The following is a 12,154-nucleotide window of genomic DNA, read 5'->3' on the forward strand; positions in this document are numbered from 1 at the left end:
TTAATTCGCCCTAGGTTGGAGTTCTGCTCAGGGACAGCGGCAGTGGGTGGTTCCACTCTGAACTCTCTTTCAGTGCTTTGAGGAGTCATACAAGGGTTTTTCGCCTCAGGGGATGGCTGGTTCCCTTTTTTCCTGACTGTGGGGGTGGATTCTTTGCTAATCCTCCCTTTGTCCTCTGGGACACTCCTGCTTGCAGGTATTTGTCCAAATTCTACCGCACTCCCTTGTGGCACTTTGACTAGGTGAGGCATCACCCTCACGGTTTCTCTGCCCTTGAGGACTTTCTTTGTCTCTGCAGGTGCCTGTAAATGCTGTTAATAACTCTGGTGGGGTGCTTCTAGTGTCTGCATTTACGTAGGAGGATGTGGGGTCTAACGTTTCAAACATTTTGGGGTTGTCTGACTGGACAGTAGGAGGTTTTCATCTGGGATTCTTCCCGGACTTCCTTTAACCTGCCCTCTTGGTCACTTTTTCCCCATTCTTTTCTAACCTGTTGCCAACCTGGTGCCTGCCTGTCCCCTTTTGTTCTTGGCAGAGGTCCCTTCCAGTTCACCAGCCCTCTGCTGGAGAGTCCTCCTAACACCGATACAGGACTTAGGGGTGCAGGTTTCACTGTAGATTGAAATTTCCCCTCAACATGGCAACTCCTACAGTACTCCACCACATCTTTGTGGAGTTTTGGCCAGTCAAACTGCTGTCTTATGTGGACTTTGGTTTTTTGTATGCCCACATGTACAGCCACAGCATTCTCATGGGCTATTCTTAATAGTTCTCTCTGGTACCTCTATGGCACCACTAACTGGTGACCCACTGTCCACTCCTTGCTCTCAGGTCTGTGAGGAGAACTCTATTTCCTCATCAGTACCTCATTCTTTAAATAGTAGCAATCAGGGACTCCCTCTGCTTCAATTTCAGACTGGGCAGCCTGTGTTAACTCTCTCAATACTGGATCAGCCTGCTGAGCCTCAGCTAAGGAAGATCCATTTAATTCATTCCCTGGGTCTTCTAACTTTCCAAAGAAAGTCTCGGATAAACAGACCTCATGGTCATTTGCCTGCCGTGCCAATTCAGTCTCCTCTGGGGGAGCTGGTTTGATCATGGCCTCACTCATTACACATTCAGGGAAACTGCAGGGGACCGACTCCTGCCACTGCCCTGTCTCTCTGACCCCCTGCAGTCTCTCTTTCTCCACTGGGGAAGCTACCACCTTCACCCCGCCAGATCATTACCTAGGAGCAGGTCAACCTCATGCACAGGGAAACTAGGGACAATCCCTATGGTCACCGGTCCTGAAACTAGGTCGCACTCCAAGTGCACCCGATGTAAAGGTACAGGCATACACTGCCCTCCAGTACCAGTTACCACCATTCTGGAGTTTACTGCACACTCTGGGGGAAAGGTCAGCCTTTTTCCCAGTAAAAGGGATCTAGTGGCCCCTGTTTCCCTGAGAATTACTATGGGTTTGCTTGCCCCACTCGAGGGGTATGGGGTTACTCTCCCTTCAGACACAAAACCCTGATAACCTTCAGGAATCATATTAAATTATCCTGCACTTGTAGCCGTAAGCTTCCTGGGTCTCACTCACTGCAGTTAAAGCCACAGCTTGTTCTGCTGTGCTTTCCATCAGAGTCTCTTCTTCACTGAGCGGGTGTGCCCTGATTAACCCTACAGGATTTCCCTTTAGTTTCCAGCAGTCAGCTCTTAAATGCCCTGCTTTATTACAATGGAAGCACACAGGTCTCTGGGTCTCACTCCTACTTATAGCACCTTTCTTTTTGGCTGGAGGAGGGCCCCCTGAGTGTCCTGCTTTTCTTTCCCTCCCAGGACTGCTTGGGCAGTCCTTTGAGTTCGATGTGGAGTCTTTGGTTGCCAGTAAGTCTTGCAATTTGTTGGGGCCCAGTTCTTCACGCTTCATCTTGTTCTGATGTAGGAGTCTTTTCTCTCTTGAGGTTTACAAGTTTTTCATGTGTCCGGTGGCTTGGGGAGAAAGCAAGAGAGAGAGAAAGGCTTCCTTGTTCCAGCTTCATTTTCAAACTGCCTTTTGAATTCAAACTGTCCTGGCTAGTTCAAAAAATCCTGGACCAGCCAGTTAGTCATACCAGCAGCCAGTTAGTCATGTGACCTGCTGGTTTAACCAGTCCTGGCTTTGTGTATTGTATCATCTTAGCAGGCTCTGGAATGCGCTTCCTTGCACCTTCAATGTCTGGTGATCAAAATCCATTTGGGTTAATTGGAGCAGGGAATAGTCCTTTGTCTCCACAAGCGGCGTCTCTTAGTATGCAAGTGTCCTTCCAGCCTAGGGTCTGGTCATTTTCAAACAATTCATTTCTTCACTCCAGCAACAGTTTCAAATCAATGTTAATATGACAAAATTAATATGCCTCATGCTTGACAGGTGGGAGTCTGCATGATAAGATATTATTAAAAAGGTTATAGTGGGACACTTCATAAAATTCAAGGTAATCAGGCAGAGCCAACATGGTTTTGTGAAAGGGAAATCATGTTTAGCCAACTTATTGGAGTTCTTTGAAGAAGTAACATGTGCTGTTGTTACAGGGGAACCGGTGGATGTACTGTACTTAGATTTCCTGAATATTTGATAAGGTGCCACATCAAAGGTTATTGCGGAAAATAAAAGCTCATGGTGTAGGGGGTAACATTTTGGCATGGATACAAGATGGGCTAGCTAGCAGGAAACAGAGGGCTGAATTTTACCGCGCCCCCGACGTCGCAGGTCGTGGTGGGGGGGCCCCGGAAAATATCTCCGGGAGAGGACCGTCATAGGCCTCGAAGCCGGGAAGGCCCAGTCCCATATTACCAGCGGTGGCGAGGCCTTGTGGTGGCTCCCCCGCCACTCAGCGTTGGGGCCGAAATCTACATATGTTAATAATTGAATTAATGCCTACCTGCTGCTGCCGGCAGTCCCATTCCAATATTCCAGTCAGAGGCCAGGTCTCCTGTACCTTTGAATCTCCGACCGGAAATCCGATGCAGGACGCTGGTGGGGAGTCGGGAGTCGGGAGGAGTTATGTTTGCAGGGTGGTGGTGGGGGGGGTGGAAATGAGGTGTAATCTTTTCCATTGATCTAAGGGGTGCTAGGAAGGGGTGAAGGTTATAGTTGAGAACCTTTTGGGGGGGTGCGGGGGAGGTTGGAATCGTAACTTCAGTTCTTTTTGGGGGTGAAGGGGTACTAATAAATTGTTCAGTCATTGGGGGGGTGGTGGGAGAGGGTCTTGAAACCTTTGTTAAAATTCTGACTTTAAATTTATACAGCCTATTCTTTTAAAAATTTAAATGAAGTGGAAGGGCTCTAAGTCCTTTAAAAGTGGCGCCTGCACATTAGCGGCAGACGCCGTTGCTGGGGACGGAGCGGTCACACCCTCCACGTCATTGGACTGGGATAGTAATAGTGTAAAGGGCAAAAGCAGGAGGAATTCTTGAAATGTGTACAAAGGAACTTTCTGATAGGTCTAGTTTTGGGGAACGAAATGGGGCAAGTGGAGCATGCTTCAAACAGGGAGCATTTGGGGAATGCTGGTCATAATATCAACAGGTTTAGAATAGTTATAGAAAAGGAGAAGGAACAATCAAGCATTAAAATACTTAATTGAAAGAGGGCTAATTTCAGTGAGTTACAAAGGGATCTGGTCCAGGTGGACTGGAATCAAAATACAGTGATTGAACAATGGGAGGCCTTCAAAGAGGAGATAATTCACATACAGAGTACACACATTACCATGAGCGGTAAAGGAAGTGCATTCAAAATTAGAGCTCCTTGGATGACTAAAGATCTAGAGATTAAAGTGAAACAATAAAAGAAGGCCTATGACAAATGCACGGTTGATAACGGTAGAAAACCAAGCTGAATGTAGAAAGTACAAAGGATATCTAAGAAAGGAAATATGAATAAATAGAGAATCGGAGAATAGATTAGCAGCTTCCATAAAAGGGAACCAAAAACTATTTTATACACATATAAACAGTGTTACGAGAGCTTCCATTTTTTTTTGCTTAAATTATAAGGATTTGTGTTTTAAAACTGAAAAAATGATTCCATAGATGCTGTAACTTTGTGTGTTTTTAAAAGAGGTTATCAGAAGGTCTTTGGACTGAGCTTGTAAGCAACAGTTACTGGAAGAATCAAGGAGTACTAAAAGCAAGCCCTTACTGGAAGGCACCTATCTTCAGATAATTACCTAGCACAGTTTTTTTGACTTGGGGAAAGATGTTTACAAAGAAGTGACTGGTCAAAGATTTATAGCGGTCAGGAGGCTTGACTTCTGAGATGTTTTTGGTTTCACTTTGGACAGGCAGTTGAGTTATGGACAATGGTTTGAAGACAGTTGAAGAAAACTTGCCAAAGGAGCAAACCCCAACTCAGTCTGTTCCAGCTCTTTGAAAAGCCTGCCAGTTTTCCATTTCTTTAAGAAGCTCTGAGAAGGGTAAGAAACAGACTGAAACTGTTGCTGCATTTTTTCCTGGAACCAGCCCAAACTGATCTTCAATGTTACCAGACAAGAATTGTTGTAGTAAGATTCCAATGACAGCCGTCTACGCGTACTTGGGACACCAAACCAAAACAAAGGACATCTGACATTTTTCCTTATCTTCTCTTTTTTCTTTAAGAATTAGCAAGTATTGGGCCAAAGTATTCTTTTTGTCTGTTTTTTATGTAATAGAGTTCTAAAGAATAAATCTCTTTATTTTTTTGGTTAACCAGTACATGTGCGTGGGTGAGTCTGTGTGCGTGTGAGGGGCTAAGGTAGAAAGGGAACTTTTATATTTCAATCTGTGTGTTAATGCTTTGCATTGTTACTGGTTAAGACTTGTTTTATAATAAGCTGATAATTTTGTTATTTATTAAAGAAACCTGGTTGGTGTATTTTATTCAATGATTGACCGTATTGTAAATTGGGAAAAAAGTTAATTATATGCTGTGACCTGTGGAGAAGTGGAACTACAAAAACAGTGCACTCCTCCTGCTTCAGTCATAACAACAGTAAAAGGGGAGCTGAAGGAAGCATGAGGCCAATTCTGGACCAAAAAGGATCAATTCTTGTGGAGGTACAGGGCATGGCTTAAATACTAAATGAGTACTTTCCATCTATCTTGACTAGAGAAGAGGATGCTGCCAATGGAGCAATAAAGGAGGAGGTAGTAGCAATATTGGATAAGATAAAAATATGTAAAGAAGAGGCACTTAAAAGGTAGGCAGTACTCAAAGTAGAAAAGTCATCTGATGTGGATGGATATATCTTAGGTTGTCTGATGGAAGTAAAGGTGGAAATTGCAGAGGCTGTGGTCATAATATTCCAATCCTCCATAGATATGGGGTTAGTGCCAGAGGACTGGAGGATTGCAAATGTCACACTCTGTTTAAAAAAGGGGAGCGGGATAAATGTGGTACTGATAGGCCTGTCAACCTATCATCGACAGTCGGTAAACTTTTGGAGACAATATTCTGGGACAAAATAAATTGGCACTAAAAATTATGGGTTAATTAATGAAAATCAGCATGGATTTGTTAAAGGCAAATTGTGTTTGACTGATTGAGTGGTTTGATGAAGTAACAGAGAAAGTGAGTGAGTGAGTGAGTGAGGGTAGTGAAGGTAGTGTGGTTAATGTTATGCACATGGACTTTCAAAAGGCGTTTGACACATAATAGACTTGGAAGCGAAATTGAAGTCCATGGGAATAAGGGACAGAGGCAGCATGGGTACAAAATTGGCTAAGAGACAGAAAGCAATGAATACTGGTGAACAGAGGGAAGTATACAGTGGTCTTCCCCAGGGCTCAGTATTAGGGCCACTGCTCTTTTTGCTTTATTAATGGCCTTGGCTTGGGTATACAGAGCACAATTTCAAAGTTTTCAAATGGCACAAAGCTTGGAAACGTAGTAAACAATGAGAAAGATTGTAACAGACTTCAGGAGGATATAGACAGGCTGGTGAAATGGGCAGAAAAATGGCAGCTAAAATTTAACACAGAAGTGATACATTTAGTAGGAAGAATGAGGAGAGGCAACATATACTAAATCATACACATTTAAAGGGGTATTGGAACAGAGATACCAGTGGAGTCTATTTGTATGCAGTCAATGATGCTGTGCATTGGTGGACACCTGCACTTCTGGCAAAGCCCAGAACCCTGTCTTCTTGCTTTGTGGCTTCCATTAGGAAGGATATGAATTCAATGGCTCTGGTGAGCAGAACATCTTTTATCTACTGCTGCAGGCATGCACAGCAGATTGACTAATGTTGCAGATGTCACTTGCTGCAATGTCTAATGACCCAGAGGCATAAAACATGGCCAAAGTGACTTTGAAAGTCAAAGGCAAGTACACGTACAATACCTTGTCCTGGGCTGCAGCTACTACAGCAGGTGACAGAGTTCTATGACAGCCTTTCTAATAAAGCAGAGCCTCCTCAAGCACCACTCCTCAATCAATGATAGGTATGATGTTCTTGGCCTGTAGATGCTCGTTGGTTAAGGCCTCCTGTGTGCTTCCATTCTTCTGCTTCTTTTCCCAACTGCTACAGATTAGTGGACTCTCCAATGACAATAAAAGCAGTATACCCATGTTAGCACAAAGAAGTTTGGCCTGAAGGCCCTAGTCAAAAATCCACTCAAGGCTCCAAAAACTAACTTTTCATGAAGTTTCATATCTGTTGTATTATCCAAAAATTGCAAAATAAGTCCAATAGCATTAACCTTTTTGAAAAAGGTTAACTAACTAGTTACTTCCCTGAGAGCTGCTCAGGATCTCTTTAAATAATGCTGCAAGAATCTCCCTCCCAACTGTTTGTGCATGAATTGTGGGTGAGTTGCAAAACTGACAAATCAGGTGTGAAAGTGGAATGGGCAGGTTGGACGACATCCTCACGGGTTTGTTCCTGGGCCTGGCCAAGATGGTCATTATCAGGTCCAGGCAGAGCACGGGCGACAGGGGTGTTCACTCTGACTACTTGCCTCTCTTTTCCGGCTATGTCTGCACCCAGATGTCTCTGCAGAGGGAGTATGCAGTGTCCGCTGGTATGTTTGAGGCATTCTGCTACTGGTGGGGCTGGAGTGTGTAGTGGATGCAGGTAACAAATGTATAATTTGAAATGTTTTTATGTTTGTTTTATTGTAGTTTGGTACTTAGGGCTTGATTTTAACTCTGTGTAAGTGAATCCGTTTTGAGTGAGTTAAAATTGGACCCTAATTATTCTTTATGCACCTTTAAAAAGATGATTTAAGGGGTTAAGTGTGTCTGATTGATGAGTTAATCATCTTAATTGATTAACCAAAAGATGAGAACTGACAAATGCTGTGCCGAGGACATTGCAAGTTACATTCCTGTTTCACAACAGATGCAGAACATTAACTGACATATCATTTTCGGAGGAATTAACAGAATGGCTGACTGTAAATGAGGGTTGAGTGGTTAAGAGCCAACTACAGATTCTGCCTTCAAGCTACCCTGAGCAAAGCAGGCCAACCAAAGAGCACTTTGATCAGTGAGGACTTCTAGAATACAGCTTCAGCCAAGAACTACTGGATTTACAGACTGTATTTAGTTGCCAGCGAGTCAGTTGCCAGCGTTCGCCAGAGCTGGCGGGCAGCCATAAAGGCGGGGCTAAAGTGTGGTGAGTCGAAGAGACTTAGCAGTTGGCAGGAAAAAAGACAGAGGCGCAAGGAGAGAGCCAACTGTGTAATAGCCCTGACAAACAAATTTTTCTGCAGCACCTGTGGAAGAGCCTGTCACTCTAGAATTGGCCTTTATAGCCACTCCAGGCGCTGCTCCACACACCACTGACCACCTCCAGGCGCTTATCCATTGTCTCTCGAGATAAAGAGGCCAAAGAAGATTTAAGTTCCATTTATTCTGGACATTAATCCAACCACCAAATGTATTTTCCTTCTTGTAATCTATTTGTGTGTGTGTGTGTTTCTCGTATGAATGTGCGCATGAATGTGTAGTGTATTTTTAGTAATTTTAAATCATGTTAGAGTGTTAAGTATAATAAACTTAACTCTTTCTTGTATAAACTCAAGAAAACCTGTCTGATTGGTTCTTTCGCAATCACAGTAAAGGAAAGGAAAAGGAAAAAGGTAAACACTCACAGAGGTGGTAAGCATAACCACTGTTTGAAAAGAATAAACCGTGTTGTGGTCAAATAAGAGGAAGGCGCAAGATGGGAGCCTGAGACCACCCTCTCCTCCTCCCTCCTCCTCCCACTCCTCTCTCCCTCTCTCTCTCCCTCCCTCTCTCGCCCTTCCTCCACCTCCCTCCACCTCCCTCCACTCTCGCGCACCCAGCCCAGCCCGAGGCACACACGCGCCAGCACTCCCAGACAGGCCAGCATACACATGCGCAGGCCCCCGCCCAGCGAGCTCCGCGCTCGCGAGCAAGCCGAAGGCAACGGCGCCGAGAGCGAGAGCGCGCTCTCGCGCCCAGGCCTCCCTCTCCTCTCTGTCCTCCTCTCTCCCTCCTGCCCGCGCAGCGCGCGGACCGCCCGCGCGCACCAGCGCCCTCCCGCTCCCGCGGGGCGCCCCCTCTCCCCTCTTAGCTCTCTCTCCCCCCGACCCCCACGCGCCGACCCTCCCCGCGCCACACCAGCACGCGCCCACTCCCTCTCGCCGCTCCCCCACTTCCTCGCCACCCCCATTCGCTCTCCCTTGCACCCCTAGCGCGCGACCGCACAGGGGCACGAGACGCAGAGAGAAACGAAAGCACGACCCCCTCGACTCAGGAGCGCGAGCGAGAGAACGGAACGAACGAAGACAGCGCAGAACAGACCGGATACGACAGAGAGAGACAGCACAGACACAGGCGCGAAAAACCGACGAAAGAGCAAACAAGAAGCCACAGAGACGCACACACCCCGAGCCCCACCTCGCGGCCAAAGAAGCACTCAACAAGAGAGACGGCACCTCCACCCCCTCTCCCCGCCCCTCCACCCCCCTCTCTCCCCACCCCGCGAACCACCCCCCCGCCGCCCCAACCAGCGCGGCAACCAACGACGACAACCAGCGAGGACCACAACAGACGACAACACGAGCGGAACAAGAGAGGCAAAACAGAACCACGCGTCCCCCCTCACCAGCCCCACCCCGCCACACCCGCCCCCTCGCGACCCCCCCGCCCATCGCCCCCACCTCTCCCCATCTCTCCCCCTCTCCCCACGCCCTCCCCGCTCCACCGCGTGCACCAGCTCCCACCCTCTCCCCCCCCCTCACCCTCACACCCAAGCGAGCACCCAGCGAGGCCCCCACGAGAGACCCTACACGTCGCCCCCCGCACGCCCCACCGCGACCCTCCAAGTCCTCCCCAGCACAGCCACCAACTGGGGCCAACCCTCACGCCCCCCATTGGCCCCCCAACCTCCCCCCTAACATGCCCCCCCACCACTCCCATCCTCCCCCCAGCCAACCCCCACGTCCCCAACGCGACAACACCGCACGCCACAAGAGCACCACCCCGCCACCCCCCCTGCACCTCCCCCAACCACCCCCCCATCCTACCCCCGCCCCCCCATCCTACCCCCTCGTCCCCCCAGAGCCGACACCGCCCTCTCCCCCTCTCTCCCCACAGCCAGCCCACACCTGCCGTCCACAACCGCAGCGCCACCACCCACTCGCTCCCCCCCTCCGTCCCCCCAAGCCGACACCCAACCTGCAGCTCCCACCCCGCAGCGCACCCCCACTGCCCGCTACACACGCGAGACCACGAGCGCAATCCCGCCTCTCTCCACCCCCTACGCGCCCCACGCGTCCCCCCTCCAAGCGCCCCACTGCAGTCCAAGCGCCAACCTACCCCCGTCATCCCACCCGCGCCAACCCCCTACGCTCCCCCCAGGCCGACCACCGTGCACTACTCCACGCGGCCCCACAGTGCCTACCCACCCTCAGCGCACCACCACTAGCCACCCAACCACCAGCACGCACACAGTGCGCACCCCCATCCGCCCCCGCTAGCTCCACCAAAGCCGCTCACGCGACCGGCCAACAATGCACAACCCCGCGAGGACCACACACCTGCCACACACAACGCGAAACCAGAACAACGCGACCAGGCCACTCCCCCCACCCTGCCCGTCCATCCGAGCCCCCCTGATCCAACCCCTCGCCCCCCCCAGGCCACCCCCCGCGCGCCCCCACGCGCCCGGCAGCCGCACCCACACATCTCCCTTCCATCCGCCCCCCCATCCTACCACCCCCTCTCTCCCCCCCGACCCCCCAGCCGCAACACACAACGCAGTCCCACCTGCGCTCCCCACCCTCCGCCCCCGATCGCTCCCCCCCATCCTCTGCACCACAGAGCCACACGAGCGCAACCACACGAGCCTCCTCTCCCCCCTCTCTCCCCCCCATCCTCCCCTCCCATCCTCTCCATCCCCACCCCCACCTCCCACCTCCCACCCCCCCTCTCTCCACCCACCTCCACCCTCTCTACCCCCCCATCCTCCCCCCTCCGCTCCCCAAATCCCCCCTTGCCTCCCCCCTCGCCCCCTCCTCCCCCTCTCTCCCCCTAGCCTCACCACCCGCTCTCCCGCCGCCCTCCTCCTACCCCTTCCTCCCCCCTCTCTACCCCCATCCTCCCCCTCTCTCCCCCCATCTCGCCCCTCTCTCCAACCCCCATCCTCCCCCCTCCATCCTCCCCACCATCCTCCCCCCTCCTTCCACCCCCTCCCTCTCCCCCCCATCCTCCCCCCTCGTCCCCCACATCTCCCCCTCTCCCCCCATCGTCCCCCTCATCCTCCCCCTCTACCCCCATCTTCCCCCTGCCTCCCTCCGCCTCCCGCCGCAGCACCCACCCAGCCTCCCCCCCTTCCCTCACCCCATCCTCCCCCCTCCTCCCCCCCCGCCATCCCCCTCACTCCCCCTCTCCCTCCCCCTCCCTCCTCTCCCCCCTCTCCCCCGTATCCTCCCCCCTCCTCCCCATCCTCCCCCCTCCCTCCCTCCTCTCTCCCCCCCATCCTCCCTCTCTCCCCTCCCTCCTCCCTCCCCCCATCCTCCCTCCTCTCTCCCCCTCCTCCTCCTTTCCTCCTCCTCCCCCCTCCTCCCCCTCCTCCTATCCTCCTCCTCCCCTCCTCCTCCCCCTCCTCCTCCCCCTCCTCCTCCCCGTCCTATCCTCCACCTCCCCCCTCCTATCCTCCTCCTCCCCTTCCCCTCCCTCTCCCCTCACCCCTCCCCCTCCCTTCCTCCTCCTTCCCCTCCTTTCCTCCCCTTCCCCCTCCCCCTCCTTTCCTCCCCTTCCTTCCTCCCCTCCTCTTCCTCCCCTTCCCTTCCTCCCCTCCTTTCCTCCCCCTCTCCCTCCCCCTCCTTTCCTCCCCTTCCTTTCCTCCCCTTCCCCTCCCCTCCTTTCCTCCCCTCCCCCTCCCCCCTTTCCTCCCTCCCCCTCCCCCCTTTCCTCCCCTTCCCCTCCCCCTCCTCCCCCTCCTTTCCTCCCCTCCTCCCCTCCTCCCCCTCCTTTCCTCCCCTCCTCTCCTCCCCCTCCTCCCCCTCCTTTCCTCCCCTCCTCCCCCTCCTTTCCTCCCCCTCCTCCCTTCCTTTCCTCCCCTCCTCCCCCTCCTTCCCTCCCCCACCTCCCCTCCCCCTCCTTTCCTCCCCCTCCTTTCTCCCCTCCTTTCCTCCCCCTCCTTTCTTCCCTCCTTTCCTCCCCCTCCTCCCCCTCCTTTCCTCCCCTCCTTTCCTCCCCTCCTTTCCTCCCCTCCTTCTTCCCCTCCTTTCCTCCCCTCCTTTCCTCCCCCTCCTTTCTCTCCACCCCCACTTCCCCTCCTTCCTCCCCCCTTCCCCCCGTCCTTTCCCCCCACTCCCCCCGTCCTTTCCCTCCCCCTCCTCTCCTCCCCCCATCCTCCCCTCCTCCCCTCCTTTCCTCCCCCTCCTTTACTCCCCCTCCTTTCATCCCCCTCCTTTCCTCCCCTCCTCCCCCTCCTCCCCCTCCTCCCCCTCCTCCCTCCTCCCTTCCTCCCCTCCTTTCCTCCCCTCCTCCCCCTCCCCTCCTCCCCCTCTTTCCTCCCCTCCCCCCCTCCTTTCCTCCCCTCCCCCCCTCCTTTCCTCCCCTCCTTTCCTCCCCCTCCTTTCCTCCCCCTCCTTTCCTCCCCTCCTTTCCTCCCCTCCTTTCCTCCCCTCCCCCCCTCCTTTCCTCCCCTCCTTTCCTCCCCTCCAA

Source organism: Heterodontus francisci, chromosome 2 (assembly GCF_036365525.1).
Source record: "Heterodontus francisci isolate sHetFra1 chromosome 2, sHetFra1.hap1, whole genome shotgun sequence".
NCBI classification, from domain to species: domain Eukaryota; kingdom Metazoa; phylum Chordata; class Chondrichthyes; order Heterodontiformes; family Heterodontidae; genus Heterodontus; species Heterodontus francisci.